The following is a 12,544-nucleotide window of genomic DNA, read 5'->3' on the forward strand; positions in this document are numbered from 1 at the left end:
AAATGTGGATTTAGTAATTCCTTTTTGAATGAAACATGGATTTAGCTTCTTTTGGAATTGAATGGATTTAGCTCCTTTTGGAATGAAACTGTAATAATGTTGTTTACTTTCTTTTCGAAAGGTTATATTTATGTGTGATTTCACTATTATTATTTAAAAGGAAAGGTTTGCTGCTAAATTTGAATAAAATTTCAGTGACTTTATTGAGAAAATATGATTTATTTTTTATTTTTTAGGTACAATAACATGTTTCATTCCAAAAGGAGCTAAATCCACGAAAATAAAAAATCAAAAAATTTAGTAAACATCAGAAAAGCCGAAGGGAAGATTTTTTCTTATCATTATTGGCAGATAATCAGGTCCATGCAGGGTGACACCTTTAACATATATAACAACATGAAGGTATACATGGCTAAAGGGAAAGTGGAGAAATAAAAAAGGCAATTTACTCAGAAGTACCCAAAGTGGATTTGGCTCCTTTTGGAATGAAACTCTTCACATATTATAAAAGGAAGACAAGTAATATAAAAGGAAAAACGAAGGCCCACGTCATTTACATAGAAGGTAGGTGGACAGATAACCTCGATGTTTTTAATCTAATTTCATCTGGGAGATCATTCCACAGCTTTGTTCCTACAAACGAAATACAAAATTGCCCTTGCGATGTCTCACATATTGGTTGATAGATAGAGTAAGCCACTTTCTTTACACTGTAGAAGTAATCAACTGGGTCATACGACGTACAATACATACACATACACTACTACTAGGTCGAGCGTACTCGCACTACATACACATACAGTATTCGCATATCGCGCTCAAAAACAATAGCGCTACCAGTACCACAGACCATGCCTCGCATACCATAATGTGTACAATATAAATCAGTCAGCGCGCTATAGACATGGTTCGGATATTACTTGCACGCCCATATCCGATCGTCGTCTTGGCGAAAATTCACGGTGTGCTGCCGCTTGACCGAGAGGTGGCGCTATACAATTACACTGAACACGCCTCGAAAGTAAAATTTTTGATAAATAAAATCATTTGCAGTCGAACAGGTTTTTTGCATATAAATTCACTCTAATGTAATATTTCGGATTTATATCTTCAATGATGCATTCTTAGACATTTATTGTATGTTTTTTATGTTTAGATCATAGTTTCGTTCGCTAATGTGAGTATTGACCAACACTCAACTATTCCTTTAATTTTCTTGACTTGGACAGAGGTATATAATACATGTAATGTCTTTCTGCCACACAAGCCCTCGTTTTCTTGACTTGGACAGGGGTAGATAATAATGTCTTACTGCCACACAAGCCTTAATATCCATGACTTGGACAGAGGTATATAATACATGTAATGTCTTTCTGCCACACAAGCCCTAATTTTCTTGACTTGGACAGGGGTAGACAATAATGTCTTTCTGCCACACAAGCCTTAATTTTCATGACTTGGACAGAGGTATATAATACATGTAATGTCTTTCTGCCACACAAGCCCATTATTTTCTTGACTTGGACTGGGGTAGATAATAATGCCTTTCTGCCACACAAGCCCTAATTTTCTTGACTTGGACAGTGGTACAGGTATATAATACATGTAATGTCTTTCTGCCACACAAGCCCTAATTTTCTTGACTTGGACAGGGGTAGACAATAATGTCTTTCTGCCACACAAGCCTTAATTTTCATGACTTGGACAGAGGTATATAATACATGTAATGTCTTTCTGCCACACAAGCCCTAATTTTCTTGACTTGGACAGGGGTAGACAATAATGTCTTACTGCCACACAAGCCTTAGTTTTCATGACTTGGACAGAGGTATGTTATACATGTAATGTCTTTCTGCCACACAAGCCTTAATTTTCATGACTTGGACAGGGGTATATAATACATGTAATGTCTTTTTGCCACACAAGCCCTAATTTTCTTGACTTGGACAGAGGTATATAATACATGTAATGTCTTTCTGCCACACAAGCCTTAATTTTCTTGACTTGGACTGGGGTAGATAATAATGTCTTTCTGCCACACAAGCCTTAATTTTCATTACTTGGACAGAGGTATATAATACATGTAATGTTTTTTATGCCACACAAGCCTTAATTTTCTTGACTTGGACAGAGGTATATAATACATGTAATGTCTTTCTGCCACACAAGCCCTCGTTTTCTTGACTTGGACAGGGGTAGATAATATTGTCTTACTGCCACACAAGCCTTAATATCCATGACTTGGACAGAGGTATATAATACATGTAATGTCTTTCTGCCACACAAGCCTTAATTTTCTTGACTTGGACAGGGGTAGACAATAATGTCTTACTGCCACACAAGCCTTAATATCCATGACATGGACAGAGGTATATAATACATGTAATGTCTTTTTGCCACACAAGCCCTAATTTTCTTGACTTGGACAGGGGTAGACAACAATGTCTTTCTGCTACACAAGCCTTAATTTTCATGACTTTGACAGAGGTATATAATACATGTAATGTTTTTTATGCCACACAAGCCTTAATTTTTCTTGACATGGACAGAGGTATGTAATACATGTAATGTCTTTCTGCCACACAAGCCTTAATTTTCTTGACTTGGACAGGGGTAGATAATACATGTAATGTCTTACTGCCACACAAGCCTTAATTTTCTTGACTTGGACAGAGGTATATAATACATGTAATGTCGTTCTGCCACACAAGCCTTAATTTTCTTGACTTGGACAGGGGTATATAATACATGTAATTTCTTTCTGCCACACAAGCCCTCATTTTCTTGACTTGGACAGGGGTAGATAATAATGTCTTACTGCCACACAAGCCTTAATATCCATGACTTGGACAGAGGTATATAATACATGTAATGTCTTTCTGCCACACAAGCCCTAATTTTCTTGACTTGGACAGGGGTAGACAATAATGTCTTACTGCCACACAAGCCTTAATTTTCATGACTTGGACAGAGGTATATAATACATGTAATGTCTTTCTGCCACACAAGCCCTAATTTTCTTGACTTGGACAGGGGTAGACAATAATGTCTTACTGCCACACAAGCCTTAATTTTCATTCAAGATTCAAGATTTTATTGTCCATAATATAATACAGAAATTTGTTTTCCATTGGTATAACATGTAATACATAAAACATAAGACAAAAACATGGTGTCGTGTGCTGAAAGCCAGAAGGGCGTCAAGACTCTATAGAAAAAAAAAAGTATGTGAGCAGGTACGGTTCTCCGGCTTTCAGCACAAAACATGACAAGATAGTTATATGACTTATACATAGCAAGAATTTTATATACAATTCTGAATCACATCATGAATAAATTCAGGTATGAATATAGATGTGAATATGAGCAGCATCACAATCGAAATACGAGCAGAAAGATAAAGGAAACGAGAGCTCAAGCTCGAAGGACTGATAGAAGAGAGAAATATAGGGAAAGTTGGTAGGGGTCCAAAGGAAAATGGGAGAGACAGAGAAGGAGAGATGGCATAATTTCCAATCAGATTATAATGCATGACATAAATATACAACAAAAATCAGCAGCAGAGCTAAACAAACGGATGTTTTGACCCACAAAGGTGATAAGGCGGAAAACTTTCCAACCCAATCCCTACAATTTACTGGGTGGGTAGAAAAAAAGTTAACAAATAATCATAATCGCTATTATTCAGCTTAAAGCTGAGAATTTCGTGTTACTTTTGCATTATAGATGTGCGTAGAATTTGGAATAAAAGAATTTCTGTATCTGGCTCTACGGGTAATTGGTACACGCAGGCGGATTCCTGACTTGGACAGAGGTATATAGTACATGTAATGTTTTTCTGCCACACAAGCCCTAATTTTCTTGACTTGGACAGAGGTATATAATACATGTAATGTCTTACTGCCACACAAGCCTTAAAGGTACTATGTCCCATTTGCAGGCCAAAAAAATGAAAAAGTTAAATTCCAACTGCATTTGAAAGATAATACTAATTTAGAACTTCTCTAAAAAAGGTGGGGCTTGAAATGTCTTCACGTGGGAAAATAATGACTATTAGTTGTCAGATCGACTTTAGGGCTATAGAGCCCAAAAGTAATAGTCTTGATTTTCAGACAATTGTACCGAATGGTCATACGTTTTATGCTGCGCAAAGATTGAATCAGTTTAATCTTGGCCATCACAAGAAGTGAGTTATTGATGTAGACAAATCCTCATGTACCCTTTACAACTCTTTTCATGTATGTTATTACCAAAGAAGAAAAAAAGCCAGTCAGTCACTCAATAGTGTCTGACAGTGAAGTCTAGCAACTAAACGGGTTTCCTTGCATAATTTGAATATGAGAACACTGCTAACGTTTAAATTTCACAGAAAGGACATACATGACATATTCATAATTCCTGCAAAGTTCTACAGAATTTGAGGTTAGCTGCAAAAGGGACATAGTACCTTTAATTTTCTTGACTTGGACAGAGGTATATAATACATGTAATGTCTTTCTGCTACACAAGCCCTCGTTTTCTTGACTTGGACAGGGGTAGATAATATTGTCTTACTGCCACACAAGCCTTAATATCCATGACTTGGACAGAGGTATATAATACATGTAATGTCTTTCTGCCACACAAGCCCTAATTTTCTGGACTTGGACAGGGGTAGACAATAATGTCTTACTGCCACACAAGCCTTAATATCCATGACTTGGACAGAGGTATATAATACATGTAATGTCTTTCTGCCACACAAGCCCTAATTTTCTTGACTTGGACAGGGGTAGACAATAATGTCTTACTGCCACACAAGCCTTAATTTTCATGACTTGGACAGAGGTATATAATACATGTAATGTTTTTCTGCCACACAAGCCTTAATTTTCTTGACTTGGACAGGGGTAGACAATAATGTCTTACTGCTACACAAGCCTTAATTTTCTTGACTTGGACAGGGGTATATAATACATGTAATGTCTTTCTGCCACACAAGCCTTAATTTTCATGACTTGGACAGAGGTATATAATACATGTAATGTTTTTTCTGCCACACAAGCCTTAATTTTCTTGACTAGGACAGGGGTAGACAATAATGTCTTATATACTGCCACACAAGCCTTAATTTTCTTGACTTGGACAGGGGTATATAATACATGTAATGTCTTTCTGCCACACAAGCCTTAATTTTCTTGACTTGGACAGAGGTAGACAATAATGTCTTACTGCCACACAAGCCTTAATATCCATGACTTGGACAGAGGTATATAATACATGTAATGATTTTTTTATGCCACAGAAGCCTTAATTTTCTTGACTTGGACAGGGGTAGATAATAATGTCTTTCTGCCACGCAAGCCTTAATTTTCTAGACTTGGACAGGGGTATATAATACATGTAATGTCTTTCTGCCACACAAGCCTTAATATCCATGACTTGGACAGAGGTATATAATACATGTAATGATTTTTTTATGCCACAGAAGCCTTAATTTTCTTGACTTGGACAGGGGTAGATAATAATGTCTTTCTGCCACACAAGCCTTAATTTTCTTGACTTGGACAGGGGTATATATTACATGTAATGTCTTTCTGCCACACAAGCCTTAATATCCATGACTTGGACAGAGGTATATAATACATGTAATGTCTTTCTGCCACACAAGCCCTAATTTTCTTGACTTGGACAGGGGTAGACAATAATGTCTTACTGCCACACAAGCCTTAATTTTCATGACTTGGACAGAGGTATATAATACATGTAATGTTTTTCTGCCACACAAGCCTTAATTTTCTTGACTTGGACAGGGGTAGACAATAATGTCTTACTGCCACACAAGCCTTAATTTTCTTGACTTGGACAGGGGTATATAATACATGTAATGTCTTTCTGCCACACAAGCCTTAATTTTCTTGACTTGGACAGGGGTATATAATACATGTAATGTCTCTCTGCCACACAAGCCTTAATTTTCTTGACTTGGACAGAGGTAGACAATAATGTCTTACTGCCACACAAGCCTTAATATCCATGACTTGGACAGAGGTATATAATACATGTAATGTTTTTTCTGCCACACAAGCCTTAATTTTCTTGACTAGGACAGGGGTAGACAATAATGTCTTATATACTGCCACACAAGCCTTAATTTTCTTGACTTGGACAGTGGTATATAATACATGTAATGTCTTTCTGCCACACAAGCCTTAATTTTCTTGACTTGGACAGAGGTAGACAATAATGTCTTACTGCCACACAAGCCTTAATATCCATGACTTGGACAGAGGTATATAATACATGTAATGATTTTTTTATGCCACAGAAGCCTTAATTTTCTTGACTTGGACAGGGGTAGATAATAATGTCTTTCTGCCACACAGGCCTTAATTTTCTTGACTTGGACAGGGTATATAATACATGTAATGTCTTTCTGCCACACAAGCCTTAATATCCATGACTTGGACAGAGGTATATAATACATGTAATGATTTTTTTATGCCACAGAAGCCTTAATTTTCTTGACTTGGACAGGGGTAGATAATAATGTCTTTCTGCCACACAAGCCTTAATTTTCTTGACTTGGACAGGGGTATATATTACATGTAATGTCTTTCTGCCACACAAGCCTTAATATCCATGACTTGGACAGAGGTATATAATACATGTAATGTCTTTCTGCCACACAAGCCCTAATTTTCTTGACTTGGACAGGGGTAGACAATAATGTCTTACTGCCACACAAGCCTTAATTTTCATGACTTGGACAGAGGTTTATAATACATGTAATGTTTTTCTGCCACACAAGCCTTAATTTTCTTGACTTGGACAGGGGTAGACAATAATGTCTTACTGCCACACAAGCCTTAATTTTCTTGACTTGGACAGGGGTATATAATACATGTAATGTCTTTCTGCCACAGAAGCCTTAATTTTCTTGACTTGGACAGGGGTATATAATACATGTAATGTCTCTCTGCCACACAAGCCTTAATTTTCTTGACTTGGACAGAGGTATATAATACATGTAATGTCTTTCTGCCACACAAGCCTTAATTTTCTTGACTTGGACAGGGGTATATAATACGTGTAATGTCTTTCTGCCACACAAGCCTTAATTTTCTTGACTTGGACAGGGGTAGACAATAATGTCTTACTGCCACACAAGCCTTAATATCCATGACTTGGACAGAGGTATATAATACATGTAATGATTTTTTTATGCCACAGAAGCCTTAATTTTCTTGACTTGGACAGGAGTAGATAATAATGTCTTTCTGTCACACAAGCCTTAATTTTCTTGACTTGGACTGGGGTAGATAATAATGTCTTTCTGCCACACAAGCCTTAATTTTCATTACTTGGACAGAGGTATATAATACATGTAATGTTTTTTATGCCACAGAAGCCTTAATTTTCGTGACTTGGACAGAGGTATATAATACATGTAATGTTTTTTTTTATGCCACAGAAGCCTTAATTTTCTTGACTTGGACAGGGGTAGATAATAATGTCCTTCTGCCATGACAAGCTCCTCGGCTTTTCATTGGTTCCTCCACAGCATTGGAATATTATTGCATTACCTGTATTATATGTGTGTGATGTTTCTATTCAATGAGGAAAAAAGATAAATCAATTTTTTGGTCATTCAAAAGTCACAAATAAATAGTTGTATACTTTTTGGACATCAAGTTTTTTAGGCACACAAGCCTTAATTTTCTTGTCTTGGACAGGGTAGCTGATCGTCTTTTCTGCCACACAAGCCTCAATTTTCACGACTTAGGCGGGTAAATGATGTGTTTTTGCGGGACACAAGCCTTAATTTTCCTGACTTGGATAGAGGTAGACAATAATGTCTTTTGGGCATACAAGCCTTAATTTTAATTTTAAAAACCAGTCTCAACACATATTGTATTAAAAAACACACAAGATGCATTTTCATTTAATTTTAGACAAACACACAAGAAGTTGGGAATTAAGACACACAAGTAGTCTTTAGAAGGAAAAAATGAAAAGACACACAAGATACCCCTTTTTTTCAGACACACAAGACAAAAATCTCACAAGCATACTGTCGTGAGTAGTACCGTCCGTACGTCCGTCCGTACGTCCGTACGTCCGTCCCGTTTGACCGTTATCACAATATCTCAAGAACCATTTAAGATTTAAACTTAAGACTCGGGAATAGTATTTATCACCATAGGAAGACGATCTGATTAGATTTTGGAGTACGTAGGTCAAAGGTCACAGGTCACAGAGGTCAACTTATGAAATTCCTTGTATTGAGTTTGTTAGCGCGATATCTCAAGAACCATTTGAGATTTAAACTTCAAACTTAAGGATAGTATGTATCACCATAGGAAGACGATCTGATTAGATTTTGGAGCACGTATGTCAAAGGTCAAGGGTCACAGAGGTCAACTTATGAAATTCCATACATTGAGATTGTTATCATGATATCTCAAGAACCACTGGGGATTTAAACTTCAAACTTAGTGATAGTGTGTATCACTATAGGAAAACAATCTGATTAGATTTTGGAGCACGTATGTCAAAGGTCAAGGGTCACAGAGGTCAACTTATGAAATTCCATACATTGAGATTGTTATCATGATATCTCAAGAACCACTGGAGATTTAAACTTCAAACTTAGTGATAGTGTGTATCACTATAGGAAAACAATCTGATTAGATTTTGGAGCACGTAGGTCAAAGGTCAAGGGTCACAGAGGTCAACTTATGAAATTCCATACATTGAGATTGTTATCATGATATCTCAAGAACCACTGGAGATTTAAACTTCAAACTTAGTGATAGTGTGTATCACTATAGGAAAACAATCTGATTAGATTTTGGAGCACGTAGGTCAAAGGTCAAGGGTCACAGAGGTCAACTTATGAAATTCCATACATTGAGATTGTTATCATGATATCTCAAGAACCACTGGAGATGTAAAAACTTCAAACTTAATGATAGTGTGTATCACCATAGGAAGACAATCTGATTAGATTTTGGAGCACGTAGGTCAAAGGTCAAAGGCCACAGCGCACATTATGAATGCAAAAACAGCTTGTGATCGCGTTATCTCAAGAACCGATTGATGGATTCATGCCAAAATTAGGTCGTGTTTGTTTTTTGCAGAGCCAATGAACTGAGTAGATTCTTGGTTCATAAGGTCAAAGGTCAAAGGTCATGGGCCCATTATGTATGCAAAAATAGCTTGTGAACGCATTCTCATTAGAACTGACAGATGGATTACTATTTAACTCAGAACATCTTGCAGAGCCAATGAACTGAGTAGATTTTATGGTCATGAGGTCAAAGATCAAAGGGTCATATATGTATATGAGAAATTGCTTGTAATCACAATATTCTGAGAACCTGTCAATGGATTACCATTGAACGTGAATTCAATTTTTTTTTTCTGTTTTGGTTTGTAAAATTGCTCTATAACGGAGGCATCATTTTCGACTGCGCGCAGTCGAATTCCATCTAGTTTTCATTGCACCTTTATAGCATCCCCTTGGTTGAATACATACATTATTTGCATGATAAAATTGGCGTGTCTTTACATACTTCTCTGGAAATTTGCTTTTATTTCAAGGAATACGCTGTGAGCCTGTGACATCTACATTTAATGTTCATTGAAAATGTCATCACCCCTAAACCTTTGTTGAACCGTTCATCATTCTGCTAACTAATAAGGGGAAGACAGTCCATCATTGCCAAATTTGATGAGACACACTTCTTATGGAAAGAATAAGAGAATGTTTTATGATATTCACAAACAATTGTTACAGTGATTTCCTGGATTCTAGGGGTTTCCTAAGGAAGGTGGGGTTTACCGAAATGTCTGTGTGGCAATCAACCCTCCAAGATGGTTTCCTCAGTCATGACTATGATTTATAATAGGTCAAAAGCAGATGATAAAATGCTGACAGTAGTGTAACATTTTGAAGGAACTGATTCTATCATCAGGGATTAGATAATGGCAGAGGCTAAAGATTGTCTTTATTTTTTAGGTACAGATGTGTACATGGAGTAAAATTATATTAGTGTATAACCAGAAGGGCATTATCTTATATCACTTTGTTGGATTAATGCCCATGATATGACTCTCATCCATGATATTTAGGGTTTTAGATTGCTTATCATTCACCATACATATTCATTCCAAATTTCACGATATCTGCCAGTGGTTAAAACAAACTGTTTGGTCAACCTCGATCTAAATATATACCAAGTACGGTTAAACTTTTCCTGGTGGTCACCAGTCTATCGAAAGCGGTCAACTACATATATATAAATTGCCACCTGTCTATAGTGGTCAGTTACCACCTTATCTTTTTCGATCAGGTAGTCTAATAATAGAGTGGTGGTCTGACTGCAGATATCCTGGAGAAATTTATAGGAAGAGATTATTAAAAGGAGTGTGTAGGATAAGATCAGCATCCCCACACATCCTCCTGAACACATGTCTAGGTATTCAAGTCATTTATCATTACTTGTGATTCGGAAACTGACAATAAACTTATACAGAGTAGGTGAAGGAAAGAAAGAGAATATTGAAAATGTGGAGGAATCCAGGTTTGTAAGTTAATGCAACGCCCTCCCTGTGATATCCGTAGCTGTAAGCACCTGATTCGGAAATCGATGTTAAAACTTTAGGGGTGAAGAAAAGCACCCTTGCACGTGCATCCCCTGTGGGCCTGAGCCTAACATAGAGGATAATCTCTCATTGCCATCGGGCTAGTTTACAGGTTATCGTTCATTTCCCTCCATACTGATCCCATCACAAGGAATCAAGGTTCGTTAGAAGCTAGATGATAATGAGGTCAACTGACCCGGTGTAGTGGTCACTTGGGTCCGCCAGGGAGGTTGAGTGGATCAAAGAATCTACATGTACATATACAGTATATGTACCGTAAATTGTGCCAAAATGAATTGCTCCAAGATATGAACTCTTTCGGTACACAATGTAAGAGCTGTATTATATGACAACTCCAAAAAAAGGATTATCACAATTATCAATATTAAAGAGCAAATTTTGAGCACCCAATGAGTAGTAAAAGTAGGCTACATGTACATGTACATGTACATGTAGGTGTCTAGTTTTTATAGAGGCTAATTCATCCAGAAAAGACCACTTCATCCAAGGTTTCTTTCAGAATTTTTTGTACATGTACATACTGTATACAATCATACTGTAAGGAATCTACTACCGATTGTATATTTGAAAAAAAGCATTTTACAAATAGGTCTATTCAAGTGCAATTCTGAAACAGGTGTTCAAGTGACATGCTTGATCGTTTGAGCTCACCTTCGACCTCAACTTTGACCTTGTAAACCTTGTAGCTGATCCAAACTAAACTTCCAAAGACAACTGTAGTCCTTGAGGAATATGTACTTTGTATTGTACAATTTATCATGCTAGTTAGGTTCACATTAAAGTCCTTAAATGTTTACGTCATAAGTTTAAATCGTAGTTATAAACGTTCAAGTAATACCTTGTAAAACAGACTGCACAAAACTGCAGATGCCCTCCTGTTCACGAAATTTAAAGTTAATTCAAAGTTACAAGCCATGAGTGATTATTGTGATAACTGCAGGTGGTGGAGGGGGGGGGGGCAACTCTAGAAGAATTGTTATAACTTCAAAGGCATTTTGTCCTTTGAGAACCAGAACTCTCGTTGTTGTAAGTGGATCGTTGTTTATAGCTTTGAGTTAGCGAAACCTTAAAGTTATAAACAGCTTTCCTTAAACAATTTTCCGTATAAAGTGAACTACCTGTACACTACTTCTAGCTACTTACGCCCTCTACATAGCAAACAATTAATGCCTAAGCGGTACCCATTGGTCTCCCATGATCCCCTTTTTCTTATGTAAAGTGACAGCCTATTTGATTAGATAACCACCTGTCAGTGACCTTGCAGGGAGGTCTAATCCCTCCTGGCCAACTGAGTACAGACAGGCTTTAAACAGATTTAAGGTTTCACAGACTTGAAGTTTAAAGCAACGATGATCTCATGTGAACATCCATGTAGCTAACAGTTTCACAGACTTGAAGTTTATAGGAACAATAATCTTGTGTGAACATACATGTAGCTAATAACAGTATCCTGTTCATACGTGTCACGACAGGGGAATATGATTGATGGTTAGACCTGAGGTTGAGACATGTGATGTGTAGTTGTTATAGGTTATTGTTTGGATCCGGGTTTGAATAATTGACGACAGGTGTATTGATTTATTGCTTGTTGGTTTTGCGGAAATTAAGGTGCGAGCTAGTCCGCTGTCCGGACTATTTCCGTGTCGTGCGCCCAATCAGCTGAGAAAATAACACACCCTCAACGCTAAAACGGAGACAGTCCTTGCCTTTCTTTCTCAATTTTTCGACGGGTGTATTTTCACGGGTTGCGCAATCTGTGTTGGATGCATGTAATGGAGGATGACACAGATGATTGAAGAATAAACAATATACAAAAACGGACAGAATTTGCAATAGGTGCAAGCATGCGATTCCCTTTTAATATATTCCACTCTTTCCTATGTTTTCTTTACCT

Source organism: Strongylocentrotus purpuratus, unplaced genomic scaffold (genome assembly GCF_000002235.5).
Source record: "Strongylocentrotus purpuratus isolate Spur 01 unplaced genomic scaffold, Spur_5.0 spur5_scaffold_2, whole genome shotgun sequence".
Classification (NCBI taxonomy): Eukaryota; Metazoa; Echinodermata; class Echinoidea; order Camarodonta; family Strongylocentrotidae; genus Strongylocentrotus; species Strongylocentrotus purpuratus.